This window comes from Anthonomus grandis, chromosome 19 (genome assembly GCF_022605725.1).
Source record: "Anthonomus grandis grandis chromosome 19, icAntGran1.3, whole genome shotgun sequence".
NCBI lineage: Eukaryota > Metazoa > Arthropoda > Insecta > Coleoptera > Curculionidae > Anthonomus > Anthonomus grandis.
In genome coordinates this window covers 3,519,486-3,534,582 of record NC_065564.1, presented here as the reverse complement: position 1 = coordinate 3,534,582, position 15,097 = coordinate 3,519,486, and the positions used below count along the sequence as shown (strand labels likewise).

Genomic DNA, 15,097 nt, shown 5'->3' with positions numbered 1-15,097 from the left:
AATATATATTCAAAATTTAATTTAATAACACTGTTCATTTAAATTTGATATATTTTTATATATAAATATTTAGTATTAAAACAGCGTTGCTAGATTGGATAATAATAAATAATTATCTTTTAAAAAATATCAAGGAACTATCATTCCAGGCAGTTGAAGCCACTTTTCAATTTTTTATATCCAACAGTCGTAAATTGTATGCAGCTGAAGCAAATTTTACATAATTTCTATTAGAAGAAGCCGTGGATTCTTCCTTTTAGTTAAAGCCACTTTCCTGTGCAGTTAAAACTATTTCTCCACGTTGCTCAACTTCTTCTTTTTTCATTTTTGTCCTGGATTAACTGGGGCAAAGAAATCCAGCGACTCGATCAACTGGAACATCTCAAAAGCTGCCAAATAATTACAATAAAGTAAATAAATTGAACCCGGGATGAATGAAACCGATTTATCCATAATAGCGTGCCTAACTAAGATATTTTCTAAGCAGGGATCTCGCGGGGGGATTTCTCATTTAAATGGAACATGAAATAATTATAGGCTGCCAGACTAAATGGCATGGCTCGGATGGATAATTGATTTCGTCTGTGTAATTTCGTAATTATATGACTTGGGCCCTTTAAATTGTTTCTCTCGGAAGGGGGGCATGGCGGAGGTGTAAGGTGGAAAAATGAAGATTAAATCTAGTAATATATTTAAGTCATAAAAACTATCAGGTTGCACCCATAAATTAGATATGGAGAGCAGGTTTTCTTAGGGAATTGTTGAACATACACCATCAGATTGTCTGCTTTTTTTTTCACGTTTTGTTTCATAATAGCCTAGAAAACGACAATAATAAAAGAAAAACACTATAAATCTATCATTTGACACATGACCTCGTGCGGTCCGTTCCATTTATAGGTCTTATCTCATTCTCGTATATGCTCGATCCACATTACTCAAGAATGCGGTTCGGATTTTTTCCTTAATATGAAGACATTATTCTCGCCGTATAAGGTAAATGAGGCACACATTAAAAATTATTGTCGTGTCGTGTAATCGTGTAGAATTAATTCAACCGCTTAAAAGTATGGGCGTGATGGATGCTTTCAATTAGGGAACATTTTTAGATAGCGCACGAAGAAAATTCCCACAAAAAAAGGGCGATTTATTTGAGTTATATTGACACCCCTGTACATTTAGGTGCATAATAACGAGTGCGGTAACGAGATCCGAGTGTGAAAACCTGCCATTTCGCGCACGCAAGTCTATAATACCGCGAAGAACCAGAGGGAATTTGCATGCGATACAAGAAGACACACTGGCACTTAGGGATATGATCTTAAGTTACCAGCATTTGAGAACGTCGTTCATATTTCATTACTAAAAATTATACGAAATAAAAGCAATCCGCCATAAAACAAGAGCGACGAAAATTTGTCTTGTTTTGTGAAATCGTGCGGGATTTTTGTGTGTGGCTTTTTTTTACTTCTTTTACTCCGCCGACGAGATAAACGGCCGAGATAAAGAGACCCCGATTGCATTCATTCCGCGGAGGGAACAAGAATAAAGGCATTACTGTCTATTATACGACATGCACACCAGTTTAAACCGAACCCCGTTCGTCGGGAGATTTACCGAGCGAACAACAAAGAGGCGGGGACTAAACAAGGGGAGAACTTTGCGTAAACAAAAAAAAAACAGGAATTTTTTTCCACAGTGACCACAGGAGACTATTAGTCAAGGAGCTCCCTAGCTTAGAGCTCTTGAAAGTCAGAAAATTCTACCCTGGATTGATAGAGCATACTCTCCTCCATGGACAAACGATGTCCTCAATATAGGGCACTCTGTTTAATTTTTTTTGTCCTGAATAGGGTTTAAAATAGTCATAGGTGACTCTTGGGAGATAATAAACTGTATGCGTCACTTTACGGAAATTATTTCCCGCTTTATCACAGGTCTTGTTCAGAGTTTGTTAGCTTTCTCAGTTTTCTTCGTTAACTTTCTTATTATTTTGCTCCTTATTTAAAATTTTTCTGTACTAACCCTCGGCATGTTATAAAATAAACCACTGTAGGTTAAATAAGGCATAAAACCTCGTTACACGAAGTAATCCTCTTAAGAAAATCGTCATTTTAAGTACGTTTAAAAGCGGATTACCTGAAAATGTAACGCCGCAACACTATTTCTCGTAAAAATGTCGCCGTCTGGGGTACGAAAGCAATTTAGATTTTAAAGCGATTCCCGGCGACTGGTGGAAGACAAGAACAATAATTATAAAATATTTAAATTGACCTTTTTCACCTGGGATTAACTAATAATGACGAAACGGTACCCCGAAAATAAAAGGATCTCGATAAGGCTTCTTCTTCTTCTTCTTCTTCTTCTTGTTCTTTGAAGTGCACTGCGGAGGATTTACCGTTCTTTTGTTTCGACTTATCTGTATCGGCTCTTAATTATTGTGTCAATTAACCAGATTTTTTCAAAGGTTTCTCCTCATCTTACAATACATACAAATTCTCTCAGTTTCTTCGGATGTCAACTGGGTTCAAAGCTAAATAATTCGCTAATAAGTTTTATCTGGATTGCAACATTTGCAGGACACTCTTTTCTCAATAAAAAGCAATTTCTTTAATACTTTTATTGCTAGTTGGTTTTTGAGAAAATTTGGTTTAAGTGGGGCTAGCAGTCAGCTGAGACTGCACTCAACAGTAAGCGTCTCTTTACGAACTTTATGTCACGAATTATTAGGGCCTTATTGAAAGCTTGTTAGCTTTCTCAGTTGCCTTATTTAATTTTATTATTAAAATGCTTCTTATTTGTTTCTTTTTTGTTGTATTCTTGAGGAAAAGCACCTCCTGGTTGGCTCAAAGGAAGGACCTGAAACATGTTGCAATTAATTCCGTTAACAACTTAATACTAACTTAACAGTAAGTGTCACTTTACGACCTTCATGTCACGATTTATTAGGGCCTCATTGAAAGTCTGTTAGCTTTCTCAGTCGTTTTATTTAAATTTATTATTAAAATGCTCCTTATTTGTTTTTTCTTTGTTGTTCAAATCACCGCACCTGCCGGGTTGGCTCAAAGGAAGGACCTGAAACCTGTCGCAATTAATTCTCTTAACAACTTAATACTGCCGGGGCGATTAACGATAAGGTTTCACGATCATTTACCCATAAAGCAAACAAATTTAATACCGTGCCTCGAACCGTCAGATTTCGTGTATGTAAACTGCAATTACCCGAGCCACCTGGCAATTAAGTAATAACTTATTCTCAGCAGTGGCATTTATGTTTAATTGGCGTGTACTGAAGATGTCAAACCGTCGAAACGCCTTATTAACGTCTTTTTTTTTGGGGGGGGGGGGAGGGAGGTTATTTAATGCACGAGCCCGAAATTTACGTAATGTTCCCGTAACATCTGGCCGCATTAAAGTCACGTAAGCTTGACCTTATAATTTTCATTTCTTTTCTAATCTCGCGGTAAAAAGGCGGCCCGAAAGTGTAATATTTCATTAAGACATAAATCACCGCTGGAAAAGAGATAAGGGGCTTCAAAGCCGCCGTCTGGTGGTGGTAATTTTAATAAAACAGCCGCCCTGGAGTTTAAAAAAAAAACGAGGATGACGGCGTACCGGGGTCAACTTTTACAAGAAAATATCGAATAGATTTTCTTGAATAGACCATAAAGAATTAACATAATTCGGTGAAAGTCTCAGCGTAATAATGAGCGGCCATTCATTTTTTTTCCGATGGGTTTTTTTATTATTACGACGTGTCGAAACCACTTGGCCCTAATTGATTGAAATATCGAATGAATAAATTATTTGAAAAATTATTCCAGGCACTTGAAACACATCACATACCCTCTAAAAGTCTATTTAATCTACAACCATTTTATTATTACGTATGATGATGATGACGTCCCTGGAATAGTGCAACCCTCTTTAGTTTTCTCTGGAATATTAATAAACCCAATAGGACAAAATCGGGTCGTCCAACTGGCTACTCCTTAAGAAAAAAAAAACCCTTTCACATGTCGTCACGACCTCAACACTTTTTTACCGTTCGTATTGGGGGCCACCTGATGCAACTCTTCGACGACGGTCGTTCGGTATGTCATTCGCGTACTTCTTAACCATATACGGATGTTGATTAAATGAATTTCAATAACCATAAAGAAGGCAGCGAATCTTTTTCTTTTTTAATATCAATTCATATTCAAGATAAGCATCGGCGTAATTCTTGTGCTGGGAATGTGTATTATTTTTTGCCCGTTTTCGATTTCTCCCCCCCACTGTATTCGGACACGCAAATGGGAAATTATCGTCACACATAACCACCCCGACCGATTGTTCTCCTCAATTTTCCTTTAAATACTGTTTTGCGTGGACGCTAATGGCCAGGGTGACAGGTCGCGTATATAAAGATGAGTTTCCCATTTATTTTTCATGCCCCAATTTTCAATTAAGTAAGCCTCTACTTGACGTACGCCCCTGGACCGATCCGAAAGATTTAATTAACATTTTGACATGACAGTTATCTGATAGGCCTTGTATAAATAAAACCCGTGTCAGTGACATACCAGAGACGGGCAGAAAGTTACAAATGGGGGCCCCCGTAATTAGCATTTTAATTATATATGCTGACCGTTCTCTCAAGACAGTAGTTATCTTGCCCGGGTAATCTGGAAAGACAACTTTGGGACTGATTAAGAGGCCAACTGAGGGCAAACCAATCCGCTTGACTTTAGAGTAAAACATGAACAAAGCAAATTTGAAGCAAAATAATGGACAAATTAAACAAGACAACTGAGAAAACTAACACAATTCAAGTAAAGCTGTAATAAATGACGAAATAAAGCTCTTAAAGGGACGCATTTGTGCTTTTCTGGTTGTAATAATGCCTTTGAGCAAACTAATAATTTTAATCTTCTTGGATAGAGAGTCACCTGGTCGCACGAGAATGCAACTGGCACGGTGGCCCCCAAAACTATTTCCAGTATCTCTTCGACCATAAAAATCTAAAAATACGTGACAGTAAAATTAGAAGTCCTCTCTCTTTTGGGTCAATTCTCAAAGAGACAGACGTTCCTCATAATAAAACATTTATTGTTACGACTCGTGGTAGATTTTCAAGACTCGCTAATGAAGGCCTGAACATTATTATTTATTATTATTATTTACGACGTTTTGCTGTTGTAATAAGTCCGTTCTCGAGTCGCCGGGTTTATTATAGTAATTTTAATTTCAATTTACATCGCATTAGCCGGTGAGTAATCCGATCCTTGCGACACTCCCTCGTTTCTTTAAAACGTTCTTATAGTTTCTTAATTTTTAATGTTAACTTTATTGCCGGAATAATTAGTGGGAGTCCTAAATTCGTTAAGTAGTGTGTACTGACATGTGGCGGTAAATTGATTCTCTATTTTTAGTATGTAGATTAATTATGGCAATTCCGGGCTTTTTTTTGAGGAATTATAGAAGAGAAAATAAAGTTCAGAATTGCCACTTATTTGCGATAAAAATGGCACAACTACTGCAATTTAGCGATACGCAAAAAATATACTAAAAAATCCTTAAATAAATATATATTTACCAATAATAATATATGATGTATTGTTGGACAGCTAGTTTTATTGGAAAGACTCGAAAAAAAAAATTATTTGATTATTTGAAGGACTGCAAAATAGACTGTCTGGATAAACCTCGTCGTACCTCAAAAACTAATCAAAAATATTTCTAATAATCCAAAAATCTTCAAGTTTCTTATAGGGAAAACTTGAGCATACTCTACTGTCCATGTTTGGAAACTCTATCCCAGAGATCTTTATTAGAAAGCTAACAAGTAAAGGCACTTCTCACTTGTGCCAAACAGTTAAGTTATCGAAGAGGAATTTGATAGGTGCGGCCCTGCCGAACTAATCCTATAAGAGATGTCGAACTGAAATCCGAGCATTATTATGCTCCATTTTTAAGCCTCGGCACTCCATTTTTACTGGAAAATAAAGCCGAAAGCTCGAGCTTTCACGCGAATTAGTACGGCATAATACTTTTCGGAACTCTCCGAACTAAACCTCGTTAAATCTGACTTTTTTGCTCGGTTTTTCCATTTCCTCCCGCCCCCTGCCTAGATCCGGAAAAACTACTGTCGCCAATAACACAGGGCTTAGACCGGACTTAAGCGGCTTAAGTCCGGGGATTTTTCCGAGCACGGCCACCCTTTAAACTGAATTTCTTTTTGCTCCCCAACCGGGAATATAATGAGCTTTCAGTTAAACTAAAATCAATCACCCTCACTCCAGTGACATGAATTGAACTAATCATCGAAAGCGCGGATGTTTATATATAGAAAGACAAAATCTGGATCCTCGAGCCGTATTTCTCGATACACATCGGGAAGTTTTCCGAGCATAAAACAAGCGCATCGTAAGCAGTGTAAAGACGCGGAACTGATAGGGCCTGAGCCTTTTGTGGTAGTGCTTCAACGGGTTTTTTATTTGTTTCAGATTAAGACTGTTTTTGATAGCAACCGTGGTGTTGCTACTACGTGTCGCTCCGTCCGTTGCAGAAGACTTACCGTTTGACTTACCGCCGTCCTTTCTACAAGCTGAGAGTGCCGAAGGTAAGTTTTTTAATTTGATTAATTTATGGGTTTGAGTAGATTTTGTAACCTCTCATAACGACTAAAATAAAGAGAAATAAATAGTGCTGTTTTTTTTTCGTGTTTGCTTTTGATACTCGATCTGGTAAATCTTCCTAACCCCAACTTGCAATGAGGCGAAAAGGGAATAAATTAACCCTTTTCATGACCGAAAGCTTTTAGCGACGGCCGATTAATTACCGGGCGAGAGGGAGCACGACCGAGATTAAATTAAGAATAAGCAAATACAAATAAAGCCCTTACGGGACTTCGGTCAATTAAGAAATCAACCCCGGGATTAGTGGATCCTCCTCTCCTTAAACGGATTTAATTTACCCAATTCGGTTTTTGGTTCTTTTTTTATTTGGGAGTTAACGGGGATAAATCGGCTTTATGGCACGCTTAACGTTTTAAGTGCATTTCCTGTCCGTCGGGGTGCGTCCTACGATTAAAGTCATTAAACACGAAAAATGGTGTAATTATGTGCAATAAATGCCGTTAGATTGGGTTGATGTAAGAACTTTGGAAGTATCAATAAATTGCTCTCATTACCTTAGTTCTACTCGAAACTCTTTATAACCGTGAGTTTTTGTAATGTAGGTTGAAGCCGCTGGCAGTATAGTTCAATTTCGAAAAAATTCAATTTTTGGTGAAAAAAATCGATACGGGGGGGGTATACCTGCAAAATTAAAAATTCCAAACTTTGGAGTTCGATATCTCGGCTTCTATAGGCACTATCTGAAAAATTCCAACGGTTTTGTCTTAGTTTCGTCCTTCTGAATCCAACGAGACCATCCACAAGGTCGTAGGTCTCATATTAGCTGAGATCTCGCATTTTTAGAGCCCATTTTTGGGCTCAAAAACGAAGTCAAAAAGTGACTTTTTCTGAATTTTCAAAGTGCTCTCATTCCCTTATTTCTGATCGAATCCTGTTATAACCCGGTGTTTTCGTAATGTAGGTGATGGGAACAAGTCGATGGTATAGTTAGTTCGAATTCGAAAAAATTCAATTTTTGGTTTAAAAAATCGATACGGGGGGGTATACCTGCAAAATGAAAAATCCCAAACTTTGGAGGTCGATATCTCGGCTTCTATGGGCACTATCTGAAAAATTCCAACGGTTTTGTCTTAGTTTCGTCCTTCTGAATCCAATGAGGCCCTCCATAAGATCGTAGGTCTCATATTAGCTGAGATCTCGCATTTTTAGAGCCCATTTTTGGGCTCAAAAACGAAGTCAAAAAGTGACTTTTTCCGAATTTTCAAAGTGCTCTCATTCCCTTATTTCTGATCGAATCCTGTTATAACCCGGTGTTTTCGTAATGTAGGTGATGGGAACAAGTCGATGGTATAGTTAGTTTAAATTCGAAAAAAATAATTTTTGGTGAAAAAATTCGATACGGGGGGGTATACCTGCAAAATGAAAAATCCCAAACTTTGGAGGTCGATATCTCGGCTTCTGTAGGCATTATCTGAAAAATTCCAACGGTTTTGTCTTAGTTTCGTCCTTCTGAATCCAACGAGACCATCCACAAGGTCGTAGGTCTCATATTAGCTGAGATCTCGCATTTTTAGAGCCCATTTTTGGGCTCAAAAACGAAGTCAAAAAGTGACTTTTTCTGAATTTTCAAAGTGCTCTCATTCCCTTATTTCTGATCGAATCCTGTTATAACCCGGTGTTTTCGTAATGTAGGTGATGGGAACAAGTCGATGGTATAGTTAGTTCGAATTCGAAATAAATAATTTTTGGTGAAAAAAATCGATACGGGGGGGTATACCTGCAAAATGAAAAATCTCAAACTTTGGAGGTCTATATCTCGGCTTCTATGGGCACTATCTGAAAAGTTCCAACGGTTTTGTCTTAGTTTCATCCTTCTGAATCTAACGAGACCATCCACAAGGTCGTAGGTCTCATATTAGCTGAGATCTCGCATTTTTAGAGCCTATTTTTGGGCTCAAAAACGAAGTCAAAAAGTGACTTTTTCCGAATTTTCAAAGTGCTCTCATTCCCTTATTTCTGATCGAATCCTGTTATAACCCGGTGTTTTAGTAATGTAGGTGATGGGAACAAGTCGATGGTATAGTTAGTTTAAATTCGAAAAAAATAATTTTTGGTGAAAAAATTCGATACGGGGGGTATACCTGCAAAATGAAAAATCTCAAACTTTGGAGGTCGATATCTCGGCTTCTATAGGCACTATCTGAAAAGTTCCAACGGTTTTGTCTTAGTTTCGTCCTTCTGAATCCAACGAGACCATCCACAAGGTCGTAGGTCTTATATTAGCTAAGATCTCGCATTTTTAGAGCCCATTTTGGGCTCAAAAACGAAGTCAAAAAGTGACTTTTTCCGAATTTTCAAAGTGCTCTCATTCCCTTATTTCTGATCGAATCCTGTTATAACCCGATGTTTTCGTAATGTAGGTGATGGGAACAAGTCGATGGTATAGTTAGTTTAAATTCGAAAAAAATAATTTTTGGTGAAAAAATTCGATACGGGGGGTATACCTGCAAAATGAAAAATCCCAAACTTTGGAGGTCGATATCTCGGCTTCTGTAGGCACTATCTGAAAAATTCCAACGGTTTTGTCTTAGTTTCGTCCTTCTGAATCCAACGAGACCATCCACAAGGTCGTAGGTCTCATATTAGCTGAGATCTCGCATTTTTAGAGCCCATTTTTGGGCTCAAAAACGAAGTCAAAAAGTGACTTTTTCTGAATTTTCAAAGTGCTCTCATTCCCTTATTTCTGATCGAATCCTGTTATAACCCGGTGTTTTCGTAATGTAGGTGATGGGAACAAGTCGATGGTATAGTTAGTTCGAATTCAAAAAAATTCAATTTTTGGTGAAAAAAATCGATACGGGGGGGTATACCTGCAAAATGAAAAATCTCAAACTTTGGAGGTCTATATCTCGGCTTCTATAGGCACTATCTGAAAAATTCCAACGGTTTTGTCTTAGTTTCGTCCTTCTGAATCCAATGAGGCCCTCCATAAGATCGTAGGTCTCATATTAGCTGAGATCTCGCATTTTTAGAGCCCATTTTTGGGCTCAAAAACGAAGTCAAAAAGTGACTTTTTTCGAATTTTCAAGAACTCTCATTCCCTCATTTCTGGTCGAATCCCGGTATAACCCGGTGTTTTCGGATTTTTTTTTGTAAAGTCTCGTGTAGGGGACAGTTAAGCGTACACCACTGTCTAAGCTTGAAAACTTTAGCTCAACTAGTTTCATTGGAACCAACCAGTGTGTTCATTGATGAAGCCCGAAATCTGATATACCACAATCTTTCTTAAATTTTAAATGAAACCAGTGCGCGTTCATTGAGTAACTGAACTTCCGTCGTTTGTTTTCCATGTTTGACCGTTGACGTTTCGCAAATTCTAAAGATGCGTTCCTAGGATTGCTAAAACAAGAATGAATCAAGATACAAGAATCACGCCTTTAGCAAAATCGTTCTCTATATGCCTCCGAAAATAAAATTATTAAATTTAGAATATATTTATGGCTTCTTGGACTTCCTGGGCGTACTATTTAAAGAATCCGCGCATCTGCCCGGTTATTATCAGTTTAATTCGGACTAAAACTAAAATAGTTTTCCCGTGGATGTTGTAATAATGAAGAAAACAATAAGCTCTTAAAAAATATCAGAAAACGAGTGCAGGATCGCTTTACATGTGGGCGTATTTAGGCACTAATTGGCTACAAAAGGCGTTTGTAAACAGTCAATAATTACACTATGTACCCCCTACGAATTACTAGATTTAATTATTCAAAATATGAAAAGTTTGTTTCACTGATGCGACTGCCGCTTTGATCCGCCCTCTATTAGTCTGTTTCGTGTCAATAGAAGCGAGGAAATTACGTTTTGAATTCGAGAAAACTCGGGTAAATCTTTACTTAATATTTTCCCGTTTATTTTTCGACGTTCGCCGGCAGTTAGTTTGAAATTAGAAGGGGAGCGAGTGCAGGTGAACTTTGAGTTTTCTTTGGTAATTAATATTTTAGAGTGAAGTTTCCGGGTAGGGGGTCAAGTTACTGTTTTCTCAGTTTTGAAATTAATTAAAAAAAAAATATAAGAGAAATCTAATAGCGAAATAAGCCCTCGTGCACGCAAATGCAAATATAAATTCAACAATTCCCCGGAGAAATCTCCGGGGAGCCTCAAATCCTTTGGTAAGATTGCAAAAATTTCCCGGGCAACTTTAAAACAATACGTCGGGAGTCTTTTTACGCGTGGAAACTCCCGAAGTTTCCGCGGCAGGCCGTAAATAGAAGCTTGTCCGGATCGCTAGGAAAAGCAGATGCTACCTTTTTAGATAAAATCTTTGTTTACACGAGGGTGTCCTTCTCCAGCTTGTATACCAATGATAAATTGAGCGTGTTATATATGTCGGTCTTAACCTGATTCCCTCGGAATGCGCCCTTATTCGTTTTCCAGTCAGCTAGGGACGAAATAAGGGCTACATTTTATGCATTCTTTGTGTAACGTAGTCAAGTCAGCGTTTTGCAACAGCGTCAGTTGAAAATTGCAAAGTTGCGATACTGCAGGGTGGGTGGAAGGTGTGGAAATACCCTTGCGGTGGCCCAAATTCTTAACAAATAAACCCTCTCCATAAGCGGCTTGTCCGACCAGCGATTATACATAAAATTTTATAGTCTCGAACACTTAAAGGATTCTAATTATGACTGCATTAGCATACCAATAAAGTGCCATAAAAAAATATTTTTATGCCGGATACGTTAACGGGCGAGGGGATTCCGCCCACGAAAATTTCGCGAAAATTTTAATTAAAACCTCCCATGTCGCCGACAATGGCTTTCGGCCTCATATTGAAATTTATTTTTTTGTTTCTTGGTGCGCTTCGGTGAATACTAAGTAGCCCCCAGCTTGGTGTGTCTGATATAAAAAAATTTGGGCTACACCCATAGAAGAATCCTTCTTCCAGGAAGCCGGTTTTCTTGCTTGCAATTTATCACTTGATATATTAAATAGAATTTCGGCATTCGATGTCATCCCCCTCAGCACCGAATCATATGAAACTTTAATCTGAATGCAAGAGCGTATCCGCTAAATATTTAATAATTTGCCCCCTTCTGGAAATTGTGGTCGGAGCTGCCCTCTGGTAATTGTACGTAGCATTAAAACGAGCGTATAAAAATGCACGCGGATCGTTTATTTATGCCCCGGGCCTGTGCAGTTCCAGTGCCGGCATTTGGTTTATTTACGAGCGATTTATCTAAAATTAGCTCGGCCAATTATGCATAATTATTTCGCCCCGGGTGTCACCTCCATATTTATGGATTTTTTTTTCGCATTTTAATTAAATGCGTATGCTGAACAAATAATCGATTTAGTAAGGGAGCCGGAGTAAGAATATGCATCGAATTGGGAATACTTTCCTATTCATGAGCAACCAGTTTTGATTTTATCCTCTGTATGAGGGTCATTAAATATCATAACCGCAAAGGCTTCCCCACATTAACCCTAAATAATCGAATTAGCCCTAAGCTAATAGTTAATTTGGTCAGATTTACCTGCGAGATAGTGGAAAGTCATTTAAAACCGGAATTTCGGATGATTTCGCAATATATACGGGGTGTCTGATCAATAATGGTAAATATGAAGTGAGTTTTCATGACTTTCAGGCAATTTAGTAATAAAGTTACTTACATACTAAACTTTAGATAATATTTTAAAGTCAAATTTACAAATTAATATAGATTTTGTCCTCTTTGACGGTTAAGTTTTATGGTCTATACATGCCGTCACCAGTTTTATTTTTAGGACTGAAAGTAAAAGAGTAGCTAGATCCGGTTAGTGGCAGGGCCAATGCTTAAGTATATTTGATACGAAGTACCGATTGTCTTTTCAGTTCTGTAGACGAATCTTGTTCAAAAAGTATATACGGTTCTTAAGCCCTTATTGCTGGAACTTCCAAGTGGTTTGAGAGTTTTATTGTTGAGAGGTGGTCGTTAAGGTGAGCGTGCAGACTCACTCGATTCCTAGGAGAAAATTTCCATAAAAATGCCAGAGTTTCCAGCCTAGTTCTTTGAACAAAAATTCCAGGGATAAAATTGAATTCCCAGTCAAGGAGGCAAATTGAGCCATTTTGAGAAAAGCCTCTAAACAGTTTTCCTAATTTTCTCTAAAACTACTAGGAATATGGAAAATATTCTTTTAGCATTGGAATCCTATTCAAAAATGGAATAAATCATATGGAATAACATTTACTCGTAAATCTCAAAATAAAGAAGTTATGGAGGATTTTTGAAAAATTTTTAGGTGAAAAATTGTTTTTTATAAATAAATTTTTTTTTTATAAATTGATTAATTGCTCAAAAAGGTTCGTTCAAAAAAGTCTTATAAAACATTTTTGAAAAATTTACCAGAAAAAAGTTATACTCAATTTTCCCAAAAAAGTCCTCAAAAAATCCAAAGGGGTACCTATAAGAAAATGTTGATAATTTTGGTTTTTATTTTTTTTCTGGAAAACTATTGCTTGGAAAAGAAAATTATTTAAACAAAAGTTGTTTGAAATGTCAATTTGCATCAGGTGAAATAGAAATTTTTTCTTTAAGTTGATGATTTTCCCAGAAAATTCGGAAAAACCTTTTTATAGTTTTTCCTGATTTTCTCAAAAACTGTTGGGAACATGGAAAATTTTCTTATAGCATTAGAATCCTTATCAAAAATAGAACAAATGATAAATAATAACATTTAGTCGTAAACCTCAAAATAAAGAAGTTATGGAGGATTTTTGAAAAATTGGAGAATCTTTAGGTGAAAAATTGACAAAAAAAATTTTTTTGGGAAATTTTATTTTTTTTTTCAGAATTTGATTAATCACTAAAAAAGGTTTAAAAAAGTCCTATAAAACATTTTTGAAAAATGTACCAGAAAAAAGTTATACTCAGTTTTCCCAAGAAAGTCTTCCTCAAAAAATCCAAAGGGGTACCCATGGGAAAATGTTCATAATTTTGGTTTTACGTTTTTTTCTGGAAAACTATTGCTGGGAAAAAAAAATTGTTTAAACAAAAGTTGTTTGAAATATCAATGCGCATCAGATGCAATAGAATTTTTTTCTTTAAGTTCGACAGTTTTCCAGAAAATTGAATAAAACCTTTTGATAGTTTTTCTCAATTTTCTGGAAAACTGTTGGGAACATGGAAAATTTTCTTTTAGCATTAGAGTCCTTATCAAAATAAAATAAATGATAAAGAATAATATTTAGTCGTAAACCTCAAAATAAAGAAGTTATGGAGGATTTTTGAAAAATTAGAAAATTTTTAGGTGAAAAATTTAAAAAAAAATTTTTTTCGAAAATTTTATTTTTTTTTTAGAATTTGATTATTCACTCAAAAAGCTTTAAGAAAGTCTCATAAAAGATTTTTGAAAAATGTACCAGAAAAAAGTTATACTCAGTTTTCCCAAGAAAGTCTTCCTCATAAAATCCAAAGGGGTACCCATGGGAAAATGTTCATAATTTTGGTTTTAATTTTTTTTCTGGAAAACTATTGCTGGGAAAAAAAATAATTTAAACAGAAGTTGCCAATGTCCAACAAAAAAATAATTTTTAAGTTTTCCAGAAAATTGGGAAAACTCCTTAGGAGTTTTTCCTCATTTCCTCGAAAACTATCGAGAGTATTGCAGTTAATTTTAAACGGAGACCTTCACCAAGGGCAGTTATAACAAAAAAGGTACTTATGCCAAACACACCCTGTATAACTAACGAGCACATTTAATTAATTAATCTGATACAAAAGCCACACACTACTACGTGCCATCTTGAGAATTACCGTTAATAATTCACAACGTAATCTATAGTCAGCAAGTTGCAAAATGCGCAATTAATCTTCTGGTGCATGTACCAACGCTGCGAGCTATCAATCATCCGGATTCCGGTCAAACCGATGTTGATTTTGGGGGTATGTAAAAAAAACTTGTGTCTTACCCAATTTTACCCTTCGCGACGAGGGTGCCTTGGGGAAACATGCGTGCCCCGGCCATAAAACGAATTGAATTGTTCAATTACTCTTCGGTGTGTCCCTGGGGATACACAACTGTGTGTGGGTTTTCATCGGTAAAATAATAGTATATAAAAAGGGCCATCATCTCGTTTTTGGGGGTTTTTTTTGGTCGTGGCATACGTTACTTTAAGGATAATTCATTTTTTGATATAAGTAAGTAGGTTGGAGGAAGAGTGTTATAATTAATTCCTCTAATACAACATATTCCGCTGGAAGCTAATCTGTTAATAAATTAAGGTACATAAAGTGCAGTATATTAGGATTCCGGCTAAATCACCAATAAAGGGCTTTGGTGAATAATTAAATCGAATTCGGCTGGATCTGGTTAAATATATGTATCGGAATCGCTAATGAACAGTGCACAAGCATCGCTCTGATTTGGTATATATGCGAAATTTATAATAATTTAGGCCGTAAAGTCCTCTACGAGCGTCGAATGAACGTCGTCGGGGG

At 36.7% G+C, this 15,097-nt stretch overlaps 1 protein-coding gene across 7 annotated transcripts in view; it reads left to right on the top strand.

Moving 5' to 3' along the window:
• Positions 1 to 15,097, top strand: part of LOC126747351 (collagen alpha-1(XVIII) chain) — an 83,911-nt gene that overhangs the window by 7,368 nt on the left and 61,446 nt on the right. For all 7 annotated transcript variants that reach the window (XM_050455920.1, XM_050455918.1, XM_050455919.1 and 4 more), the window contains exon 2: positions 6,489 to 6,604. The gene's annotated coding sequence lies outside the window, so the exon portion shown is untranslated. The remainder of the gene's footprint in view (positions 1 to 6,488; positions 6,605 to 15,097) is intronic.